Source organism: Megachile rotundata, chromosome 5 (genome assembly GCF_050947335.1).
Source record: "Megachile rotundata isolate GNS110a chromosome 5, iyMegRotu1, whole genome shotgun sequence".
In the NCBI taxonomy this organism is placed as follows: Eukaryota; Metazoa; Arthropoda; class Insecta; order Hymenoptera; family Megachilidae; genus Megachile; species Megachile rotundata.
This window is the reverse complement of record NC_134987.1, coordinates 16,898,201-16,911,268: the sequence shown is the minus strand read 5'-3', so window position 1 is coordinate 16,911,268 and position 13,068 is coordinate 16,898,201. Positions and strand designations below refer to the sequence as shown.

Below are 13,068 nucleotides of genomic sequence, written 5' to 3'. Positions count from 1 at the left end.
TTATTTTTAGAAATAAAAAATCTTAGTTACTTTGAATGAAATACTTAAGGAGGTTTCAATAGGTGTCTTCATAAATTAGTTGACTTCATAAGTTTGCTATGAAATACATTCTTTGTATCTTGTTTATTTTGAGAGATAAATCTTAATTACTTTGAATGAAATACTTAAGAAGGTTTCAATAGGTGTCTTCATAAGTTAGTTGTCTTCATAAGTTTGCTATGAAATACATTCTCTGTATCTTGTTTATTTTTAGAAATAAAAAATCTTAATTACTTTGAATGAAATACTTAAGGAGGTTTCAATAGGTGTCTTCATAAGTTAGTTGACTTCATAAGTTTGCTATGAAATACATTCTTTGTATCTTGTTTATTTTGAGAGATAAATCTTAATTACTTTGAATGAAATACTTAAGGAGGTTTCAATAGGTGTCTTCATAAGTTTGCAGTGAAATACATTCTCTGTAACTTGTTTATTTTTAGAAATAAAAAATCTTAATTACTTTGAATGAAATACTTAAGAAGGTTTCAATAGGTGTCTTCATATGTTAGTTGACTTCATAAGTTTGCTATGAAATACATTCTTTGTATCTTGTTTATTTTGAGAGATAAATCTTAATTACTTTGAATGAAATACTTAAGGAGGTTTCAATAGGTGTCTTCATAAGTTTGCAGTGAAATACATTCTCTGTAACTTGTTTATTTTTAGAAATAAAAAATCTTAATTACTTTGAATGAAATACTTAAGAAGGTTTCAATAGGTGTCTTCATATGTTAGTTGACTTCATAAGTTTGCAATGAAATACATTCTCTTTATCTTGTTTAATTTTAGAGATCAAAAATCTTAATTACTTTGAATGAAATACTTCAGCAGGCTTCAATAGGTGTCTTTACATCCTAACGGCAGATCAAGTGTGCAGTTTGCAAATACTGTAAATATTTTGTGACATAGTAGTTGACTTTAGAAATTTATCACAGTATATCTGGCAATCTGTAACATTTGCCTTTGCCCGAACCTTACCATCGAGGGTCAGAGGAGGTCCACTCACGCATTACAATCGAGTCAGCAATGATACATGGTTCTCTTTCGGTTTCGCATCAGCGTTATGGCCTGTTGGCAAGCTGCCCATCTCCACGACACGCCTATACGTCTTCCCATGGTACAAGAGGGTAGTTCGAGTTAGCTGCCCTCGCTGTGTCCGAAGACGTATGAGCCCTGGATGCGTCGCGATCGCGCGGCATAACTCGTTCCGAAATTTTTCAGCCTCCGAATTGGAATATAAATCGTCCATGGTTCGAGTGCACTGTTTCCGGTGACGATTCAACGCCGCGATTAAACACGAGGCTCGAGGTCTATCGTGCGAGCATTATCGAAAAAGTTTAGCGGTATAATTCTTCTTTTATTGCCGGTAATTTATTGGCGGTCGCTCGAACCGCAGGTAGGTTCAATTTGAAAAGTTTGAAACAAGAATTCATTGTTGTAACCGAGCTCGGACGAAATTTATCTTGCTTTGTATTTCTTTTTTCGGCAAAATTAACGGTATGCTCAGGGTTTCATTTCTTTCACGGTTTTACTTATAAGTCATGTTAAAAAGTTTTGTCTGTAATAAAAAATTCGGAAAATTAAAATCTGATTATTGCCGAAAACTAAAATCAATGTACGTTAATAATATTTGTAGGAAATTTAATTATTATTCGTATGATGGAACGAACTGAATGAACTTCTATTATAGAAATAAATTGAAATAATTTATATTCGAGAATTGGTTGTAAATACCTGCTTTGAGAGAACGAAATGTATTAATTAAATACACAATGAAACTTATTGAAACAATAATTAAATGAAACAAACGGGTATGCAAATTTCTCTTTATTATTACCGTTGATTGAATTTAATGTCGAAATCGATATCGCGTTGGATTAAATTCTCGATAAGCGAGATTTTTGCTGGGAAAGTTCGAGTATCTAGCAATTAATAAGTAAGTCGACTTAATTCAGATCGTTTTACAATGACTTTTAGAAAAAGTTCCACTAAAGCTACCCCGAGATTTGATAAGAATATTGCGATCCAGGGAGAGAAGAATAAGGAGGGTGGAAAATTTGTCACGAACTCGTCGGCCATAGAAACTAATTCCCTGATTGATCACCTCTCCGTCATCGAGAATCATAATCAGATAAAAGGTGAAGCACGGTTGATCAATACTTTCTAGTAAACGAAAGTTCAACGTTCTGCATTTCAACTAAACTAAATGAAAATTTATTGTTCTTCACTCTGAAAGAAGACTAAGAAAAGCTTTTAAAACAAACGAACTTTACTGTACAATTTAGCACCAAGAGAGTCGAAAATCTTTGTTCGAATAATTCGTTTTTTTATGGCAGCCTAAAAATATTCACAGACACTCTTGTAGTAGTTTGAACTGTTCTCATAGGTTTTGCTGGGGGCACATTCTACGACGAGATCGTAATAATCTGAACGAGAGGTGAAGCGTGGTTTTTGTTATGTTTTATAACTGCGAAAATATTGTTCCAGTCCAGGCGAATGCTCGCGAAGAATGTTTCCTTTGTATATAAGAAGCGCTCCTCGCGATCCAATGAAACCGCGAAACGATAGATCGTCCAATAGAGAATCAGTTTGCCTTCCGCTTTTTTCTTTGATTCAAAGTACTCCAAACGAGATGCCAAAGGCAAGAAAGCGTTGAAATAACCTGCGATCAGCTTATGATCTTGTTTCGTATTATACGGTGCAGCTCATTCTTCATCTCACATTTTGGACACAGAAAATTTGAAGAGATTCATTATTTATATTACGTTAAAAATGTTTTAAAATATAGTCCATGAACTATGATTCTTTCAAACAAGACAGAGGGCAAAGACAAAGTGCAAGACCTGAAAGGGTTAATTAGGATAATTTCTTTATTTAATTATTTAGTATAAATTCTTGATAACTTCTTCAAAATTTAGTGCACAAACTTGTAGATCGGACTACTACATGTTCAGAATGTGTTCAAAATAAATGATAAAATGTATATTTTTGATACGCTGTTCGATAATTAGTAAAGATATTTCAAGAACGTCTGGAATTTAATAAACATGCAGACATGTAAGACAGGTAGAACATGATGTTCAATGTACTGGTTGCTTAAATTTTCTCTTGCTAAGTATACTCTCCGTAATGCTCTTCCTCAAAATTCTCTGCTGTGCACCCTTAAGAAAGTGCACCCCAAACGAATGCACACACCAGCCGAGGATTCTGTGCTCACGCGTTCCCAGAAACCTAATTTCTGAACGTCACAGACATACTTCCCTCTTAAAAATTCCCTTGCTGGAGCTACGTTGTTCGTTCTGCTTTGAACTTCTACGTAGCAACTTTTGCCCTAGCTTCGGAAGTAACCCGCAATTTGATGGTCCAAAATCGGTAGTTTGAAAAGTCCAAAAATGTACATTCTACGTATATGAACGTAAGTCTTAAAATTTAGAAATTGAAAAAATAAAAAATACTTCTTCTAATTATTGTGAAGCATTACAGTCCTTTATTATGGTTGAATCGCGAAATCGAAAGAGATTTTCCTCGCTGCTTTAAAGATGATATGTAACATAATATACTTGCTCGATTCTGCGCTCGGATGTAACATTATTCTTTAATCTTTACAAGAAAAAGAATGTCTCAAAGACAGCGGAAAATACGGGTTGTATCAAAGGCAAAAAGTGAAAGATCTTTGTTTGTGAATAGTATAGTGGTTGATATTACGAAGGTCTTATAATATATCGTGGATATTCGAGGAATAAAATGAAGCAGTCTCGCGCCGAATAATTTCTCTGTATATCGTAAATACGTATAAAGACTGAGAGAGTTATAAAAAAGAATTTGTAATAAATTCTAGGATGTTTGAGCACATTTTTCAAGCTCCGAATAAAATTCTGTTACGAAATAAAGTAGAAAATGAAAGACATTACGCTTTTAACGGAAAAGTGCGTGAATCGAGGAAATAAAAAATGGAATTTCGAAAAGTCCGGGGATTTTTGTTTGCTTTTACCGTATCGGCCGTATGAATCGCATTCGCCGTTTATACACGAAATGGAATGGAAAACAGGCGATAAAAATTCATATGGGAATCCGTGTATCGAGTGTCGGATAAAAACAGAATATCGTCCATGCAAATGATTAATTATGCGGGGTGGAAAAATGCGCTTGCGTAAACGAACCGCGTAATTACCCGATGAACTCGAACAATTCGTGCCAATCAACGTGTTATCGACTCCCCATGCATATTTAATTGTAAACTCGGTATTAATTCGATTCCTTCCTTGTTGCAGGTGTTTTCGAGAACGCAATACGCAAGCTTATCGGACCTGAGGTAAGTAACCGTTAATATATTACGAAGTACATCTGCTGTCTGAAACATAACCTCAAAATACTACGGTAATGGCGGTCACTTATTGTTTTATTTATTGGTACCATTATAGTCTGAGTATTTAATGTGGAAGATCATAATTGAGATGAACAAATATTTGTCAAAATCTAGTAATTGAGTCTTGTCAGTGATGTCGAGAGCTAAGGGTTGTTACAAGCAATTTCTTTAACATGTCGTTTGGGTTTGTCGAGACCGAGTAATGTCTCGAGTATTTGCTTTAAATTTGACAGGGAAAAGAATTCAAACAGAAAATTCTTAAAATTACAATATTATATCGAATAAATATTTGCATACGTTAATGGAACGCAGCGAAGAGCGAAAACGAAAATCGAAATTGGTTGACAGAAAGGGAACCAGTTGCTGGACCACACGCGAGCTCTTTTCGTGTGGTATCGGTTCCGGAACATAATATTGTATCTATCCAGTCAACTGAATCTCTGTCGAAAATTGAATCCATCATTCTGCCGGAAATAGCATTGTACACGCGGAAACTGTTCTCATCCTCCCATCGGATAACTCGAAAGTGCCGTTCTGTTTTTATTGTTCCTGTTATTAGAGGTACGTTCTTTTTTCGGATGTTTGTAAATTAGTTCTCGGAGGTCGAGCAATTTTTAATCCAAGAAAGAAGAAAGATTCGAGCGGGAGTTTACCGAGTGGAAAACAGAAAGAAACGAGTAGAGAGAACAGAGAGCAAAAAGGGGAAATACAAGCATGGTACGGGAAACCAATATCATGCCACCGAAATCGATACTGGCTAAATAAATATTGTTAGGCCATCGAATTGACGGTGAACCTCATCGTACCGAATATTTATTCCACGACTAGAAAGCGAGTTATAGATATTTGGACTTAATCTTGCGCTTTATATCGACATAAATCATGTTATTGTTAGGTGAACACGCTTTCACGCTTAGGCAGGTCATACGTTGTTCGAGCCAATATTAAGAGCCAAATTATGATTGATTACCGAAATGGAATTCCAGATCACTCGCGTTAATAGCAATATTAATGAAGTATCATCTAGATAATCATCTATGACCTCCGTTCATCGTGCAAGTTTTAAATTTACAACTTGTCCAAGTATTTTCTTAATTTCTAAATTACAAATTAGCAAAGTTAAAAATTTCAAGAAACTTATAATTGAGAACGAGTTTAAATATATTATGAAACAACGTTTACCTCCTAGCAAACACGATTACGGTTTTTTAACAAAAATTCGCCCAGTTTGCTCTCTCGATTTCAGCGACGACCCGTGCTACGTGTCGTCTCGAAGTTATCGCGACTGACACGCGACTAACGACGCTGGGTTAGCGGTTTTAATTAACGATATTAACGCATCCCGTACCGTGTGTACTCGGAAACCCAGGTACACGCTACACACGTTAATTCCATCGCTGATAAAAACCCAGCTGCGCTTTTTTTCGCTTCATTTCCAGGTAACCGTGTCGGTAATCTAAAATTTCAGAAATTAACCTTGGATCGTATCGGAAGCTCGTCACGAAACGGTGCGATTGTGACACGTGGTCGAGCCTCGTTTTTATTGGTTTCACGTTAGGGCAATTTGTACTAATGGTCAGTCTGTTTGCAGAGGAAACATCGTTCAGACCAATCGCTGGAAAGTAATTCAATTTGCAACTGCGTTGATAAAACTCTTCTAATGTTTGAAATGTTTATGATTGTAATTGAAGATTGACTCTTCATAGGAACGTTTATTATAACTAATAAAAAACACTTCGTACTCTATTGTAACAATAAACTATCAATAATATCATTAAAGTAGACATAGATAACCAAAGTAGAAGTAATGCATAATTTATCATTTGAATCTGCTTATTCTACATCGAATTTGAAACAGAACCACAATTTTAGTATTCAAATCTGCCCTTGCTCAAACTTTAAACGAACTGAATTTTCGAATTTCTAAATGCGCCTCTGTCAAATCGAATGCATGTGTGTAATTCTGACAGCAACTGGTATAATAACAAATAATAGCTGCCACAGTGGTTCGTCACGTAAAATTAATGACTTTATGAAACTAATGTAAATTGTTCGATTGATCGTAATACGGTAATGAAATAATAACTCGGTTTTTGTTAATCATGACTCTATGTAGTTTACAAAATTATTTGTTCAGGTGAAGCTCTGCAAATTGTTAGTACAGTTGCTGAATTTTTAACATTGTGAATAAACATTTTTTAATTTTTGAAGCAGTGGGTTCAATTATAAGTTGATGTTATTGTTACCAGGAATTGATGTTCGAATTTTTACTAAGAATTCCCTTTGTACCGGTATCATGAAAACGTATACTCCATATGTAACGAGTTAGGGCAATAGATTTGCATAACACCAGGCGGTACGAGAACCCAAACTATGCATCGTAAATACTAAGTTAGGGCTGGCCCAGACAACGCAATAATATCCAGCATCCATTGTCTGTGCTAATGTTTCAATTCTCAAGGTACACAAACCGTCTTGAAATGAATTAACGCGAGATATATTCCACAAACACCTTATAACGTTTGTAGTGCAAATTCCTGACCGAGATTGTTTCACGAAATTAACAAACTTGCGCGAAACGAATAGAGATTTATGCCACCTTATGTTGTCGATCTTCGTGATCCTTGATAGAGGATTGTCCTCAGAGAGAAATCCTGCTTATCAGAGGAAATCTAGGTAATGTACAGTTTTCCCTCTGGTCAGGTTAAACGTCACGGTCGTGCTATACGCGTACCAATCATCCTTCGTCAGTTCGATTATCATCCGTGTCATTCGATGCGATCTGCGAGCGTTTATGCGTCTGTCCGTCAGATAGGTTTCTACCTCTGATTGGCTGTAAATAATCGCTCACCTGTCAGATCGAATTCTCGGTCGTATATCACCCCGGGGACATTCAAGATATTACATTGATTCATGGACTACTTAGCTTTCTACCTTTCTCATTTTTTTCTTTAATTTAACACTAAACCTATCGGCACATAATGTCTACTTAATATGAAATTAAAAATGAAGTTAAAAAATAAATAAACAGACGAAACATAAATCAATACACACATATATTCCTTATTTTTATGAAAATCAATTCTGATTTCAAAGAATGTACTTCAACAAAATTCTTCTTTTCTATTCAATCATAATCTTGTATTCAATTTATCAGCAATCTCTAGGAAATGCAACATAACAAAGTTTCTTATTATAATTAAATTTGCAACGCCACCGTATTAATTCCGTTTTCGTTACTTCTCGAAATCGTTTTATTAAAATTAAGCTCGTAGTTAACTAGTCCCGTGTAACACTCGTCTCACGAGATAAATAAGCAGACGCTCGATTCTTCTCTGGAAAGCGCGAACCTATCAGCGAACAGACATAATTAAACGTAACGAAATCGTTAGGTCTCGTGTCGACAAGCGCGAACTGGCGCGACCAAGCGTATGCGTTCTGATCCCGGCCAGCCACCACTTAGCTTCGCCTAATCCGGATGTAATTTTAAGCGAAACAGTTTCCGCGAGTTTAATAAAGCTGCTGTAGAGCGCAGTCCGCGTTGACGGTAGCAAGTGCAAATTGCATGGGTCTACCTTCATATTCACGACAACGTCAGCGACCCGTCGTGCTAATAATTCTTCGTTGCTCGTCTCGCGATTTTCTTCCACCTGCAACCGACGGAAAAAGGTGTTAGGATAATTAAATAAACAGTTAGATGGAAAATACAAGCGCGTTCCATTTAGGTTACGGGAATATACATCTTTATTTGCTTATTATTCATGACTACTGAATTAATTCGTACTTAATCTTATTTTGTATTGCCATATTGTCACATATTGCAATGTTAGCGTCATGTATTCTACTGCTGATGAGGTGACTATAGGATAATACTCTTGATTCTCTGTATAATTCCTATTATGTGTTGAGACTCTGCCTAGAGTTTCACAGGTACTTATAGATCTCGGTATTCCCCTGGAATTACTTAGTTTTACTTTAGAGTTTCTGAGAATCGCCCAAGGTCCTCTAGCACCTATTTGTATTCCATAGAATTTCCTGATCCTCCGTTCTCGTATTCCATAAGATTCTGGTACCCTCTCATTCTCTAAGACTACCCCCTATTCTCTAGGATTCCCTAATACCCCTTTCTGTTCTCTAGGATCTCCCTAAGTCAACCTCATTTCACCTAAAATATCCTCACAAATGCACCAAACTTCCTAGTAAGATCTAGAACTGTCCTAAGATTTAACGAGAAGATGCGAATCCGTCACGATAATATTGCGTTCTTAGAAAAACTCCTCTTTTGAACCCACGATGCATCTTCCGAGAAGCGTTCAAAAGAAGCATTCGCGATAGCGATGGCAATCTCGGCACTGGAGACGTCATGAACGCGGCCATATTCTCTCTGTTCCCTCTTTCGCGCGTTTTCGAAGCAGTTTCAGCTACAACGTGTTACACAACGACTATGGGATTTTCGTGTAGCCTCAGCACTGCGACACGCTGTCGTATGTTGCTAACCTATATGAAAACCGCCGGCGGGAAAGCCAGGAGGCAGTAACAGGGTGGTGGTTCTGTTCTCCAGGTGTGTGTATAGTACGTGTACGCGTGTATTAGTCGCAGCCACTTGCCTGGCAGTAGCCACGGAATAAATGGCGCGTTTTGGACGTCCTTATTCCCTTCCTGCTAACCAGAGCTTTTTCTCCTTTGTCACCTTAACGCCGTAAAAGAGGCTCGGAACGAGGGGCGGCTTTATATTCGCGCGAAGATAAGAACGTTCCGCGCGGAGATTTACATGGACAGCGTGAAATGCAAGCGTGCCGGAATGCAGGAAACCGAGCCGGAATGCTTGGCCCTTTTTGCAGGCCGGATGCAAGGGCTCGCCGGTATTCCGTCGCGAGCTTGCGCCACACCGGCAAGAGATTTATCCTCGTTAACGCTCTAACGACCTACCTACGATCTTTACGATTTCTTCTTGCCGATGCACGAACTGACCGACTCTGCTTGCTTCTAACAGCCTATAGCCAGCGAACTTCCTGATTTTGCATGTAGGCAGAATTTTGATTCGAACGTTTTTAGTGGAGGAGTCTTCATTCAACTCGATTCAGTTTGATTCAACACAATTCGCGATTCAAGTCCGCACGATCCGAATATACAATACATTTTCGTATGATACAATTTAACCCAATTCCGCACGATGCAATTCAGCTCAAGCCAATTCCACACGATGCAATTTAACTCGAAACAGTTCCACGCGATACAAGTCAACCGGGTCCGCTTCAAATGGAATCACTCGGATGCCGTGTAATTTGACGTGATTCGACGGGATTCGGTTAAGTGTGATTCGACTCGATGTGGTTCAATTCTGCGCAGTTCAGCGCGATTATACTTGCCACGATTGAACTCGTGATTCAATTCTACCCAGTCGAATGCACCATTCGGAGTATTCAGGCCGATTAAAGCTTCATATTTAACAGTTCTTTCGATAGTCATTTACATTAGAGTACGAACGATATCGCTCTTGTTTTATGTTCTAGATCGTTTACTCTAAATGTCGCAGAGAAAACTGACGTGTTAGTGTGATGACATATTCACAGTTTGATTGTTTTGTTCCACAACCCTCTCTCACAAAGAGTTCAAGACAACAGCTGTGAACAACATTGTGTTGTAAAGTTAATAATTTGTAATTTATAAGTTAGTAATTTGTACCTAAATAATTATTCGTTTGAAAGAATCTTTCAATATTTAAATCCGAATATTTTAACAGCATGAATAAATTTGACAAATTGCTTATTATCCCGGAAGCAGCAAGTATTTGCAAAGAAGTTTGACCTCCGGCCAATGTTTTCCACGAATTTATATCGAATCACTCTTGTTTGTACCGGCTTCAAAGAGTACGATCGAATAATTGGCAGAAATTGCCGCGATGGGAGATCGCCTCTCAAATCAGACGATTTCTCTCGTTAATATCAAAGCACGAGTGCACTCCTATTTTCCCAGTTATTTCTTATAGACGCACTCCTACATAATTATGCCCATCTTATTCGTGTCTCCACGCTGATAACTAATCACGGAATATTTTCAAGTGGTCTGCCTCTTCTATCTTCGTTTCAAATTGAAATTAAATTCCGTTTTAATTGCACAAACGTACGCCACGCGATCGTGCAATTAATATTATGATACACGAACTGAAGAAATAGAAATGTTAAATATTATTACATGTGGCGTTCGAATTAATACAAAATTATTTGTGTTTCCCTGGTGGGTTTCGTTTATGTACTACAAGGTTGTAGTCATGTCAAACAATGTACTAACACTTTCAGTCATTTACTTAAGTTTTGGAAATCGATTTCTGTAAATAAATTTTGTGACTTCACTTCTTTTGCAATATGATTACACATTTGCTTTTTGAGATCAATTTTTTCAGTTTGTATCATTTGATACGATGTTCTTTGGAAGCGTTATTTTCATAGTTCTAACGCTTTCAATAGGATTAGCATTAAGTGACTCTAAAGACCAACCTGTTGATGCCATTCTCGACCTCCTATCGTTTGCATGTAAAGCATCGATGTTTGGAATCATTGTATGCATCTTGAGAATCACACGAGCTGAAGTATACTCACATCATTTTTAAACAATCGAGACGTCTGACAGATACTTCATTCATCATATCTTGAGTATTCCAAATGTGCATATTTTTAGCATTCAATAATCCTTATTTATTATACATATGTATTGATGCAAAAGATAATTGAACCACCCATTTTTATTTTAATAATTGAACATACTTTAAATACATAAGGACCAGTATCTCCGAAAAAATAAACTATGTCAATACTTTCTAACAGCAATATGAACGATTCTCCGCACTAAAAAGTTACTAAATTAAAATTTAAATGAAATTTCTGAATCCATTAAAAACTGTCTGTCTCCCGTTACGAGCGGTTTAATAACGCCAAGCGAAATAATCCAATTTAAACAAACTTGCGTCCATAAGAACGGGGATTGTTTGTTGCAAAATTAACCGGAAATATTGCGGGGTAATAACGCGAACGCGAAACGAGCTGAACCGAGGAGTTTCGCAGAAATTGTCGGTTCGCTTTGAAAAGCGTGGCTGTCAACTTCATTAAATCGACTCGGCCACGTGTTTGCACGCGGGCTTAGATTATTTATGACCCGAAGAGGATCGTCCGCAGAAGAGAATCGTTTGTATCAGTCGTCGTCTGGCGGTCTCATTCGTGTCCGAAATTAGGAAAACAATGGCTGTGCAATTTCCGGTCCTTGGCCAAACACGAACACCCGCAAAACCCTTTCGCACGGTTTCAATTTCGTGTTGGCTGTCTTACGGCTCGTATCATTTGCATACAATTATCCTCGTTCGAATTATTTTCCCGCGTATGTTTCTCTAATCTTTGCCGCGGTTTGTTCGTTTTCCGCGGAGAGAAACAGAGATCGTTTCCGCGTGTACTTTTCTCCACGCGAAAATCCCTTACCGAGCGTTTCCGCGACGGGAAACAATGACTTTCACCGTGAACTCTTATCAAATACCGCGCGTAATTATCTCGTGGTCTAATTGAATCTTGCAAGGGAACATAGAGATAATACGATTTAAAATAGGAAAAATACGAAACGATACGGCAGCTGTATTTGCTTTAGCGTTTCGATCGATTCGGTTATCATTAACTATCACGTTGCTTTTATGTTTAAAGCCCGTCCGTGTGTCAACACAGATACCGTTCAACTTATAGCCGATGTTCGTGACTTTGACTTAATTTTTCGCGTTATATCTGCAACGATATTCAAGTTGGTCATTTTGCAACATTGCTGTCGAATTATTACAGGTTTCATATTTACAAATTTAGGACTTAGAAAATGTTCAAAACTCAGACAGAGAAGTTTCGGATCAGATTTTTAAATTCTTAGTCACATAGGAAAATCAGGAAAAAATAAATTATAAAATTATACAAAGATTTAAGCAAACTAGATAGAAAATAAAATAAAACCTTTGCTGTGAGACACCAACGTCATCCTTGACGACTATTCATTATTCTTTAGCCTCATAATTTCCCTTGCAACCCGGAAAGCACTCTGACAAAATGGCCTACTCTCGCACTATGCATCTATATAAACTTGAAATTTCTAACAGTCAAAATTTTCAAACGTGCAACCTTTGCTGTACGGAAGGACGGCTTTTTATATTAGAGGTCCAGGAAGTTTTCGGTCGTAAAGTCCCATGGCGATATAGAAAGAGCCGTGCTGGTCAGCGGCCATTTGGCCATGGCTGGTGCACCGGACACCAGATTCGAAAATTACCATCAATGACACGAATTTACGGGTCGAAATGGCGGGTCAGCGGTAAAACCCATTCAGAAAATTAACAGTCCGGTCGTGGTATTCCCCCGGAAACTAACATTATTCGTCGAATAACGCTTTCGTTTCCGGGGCAACGTTACACGCATAATACAGTGCATCATTTGCCGCGAATTCGTTCGAGGTTTACTACCTCCTGCCGTCCGCGTTTCCGGTTTTTCATCGGCCTCGGCCAGCTACCAGCCTTGCTTTTAACGCTGAAAGCGTTCGATTATTCCCGAAACTGCAATATCACGATGAGTCCGGATCAAAAGGCTGCCAGTGAAAAATATCCTACGCGTAAACGCGAAAACATTTGGCTTGATTCGCTGTTTTCC

The 13,068-nt window shown here is 37.7% G+C and overlaps 1 long non-coding RNA gene across 1 annotated transcript in view; it reads left to right on the top strand.

Moving 5' to 3' along the window:
• Positions 1–13,068, top strand: part of LOC143264520 (uncharacterized) — a 258,801-nt gene that overhangs the window by 125,280 nt on the left and 120,453 nt on the right. The window contains exon 4 of the long non-coding RNA XR_013038254.1: positions 4,311–4,351. This is a non-coding gene — a long non-coding RNA (uncharacterized LOC143264520). The remainder of the gene's footprint in view (positions 1–4,310; positions 4,352–13,068) is intronic.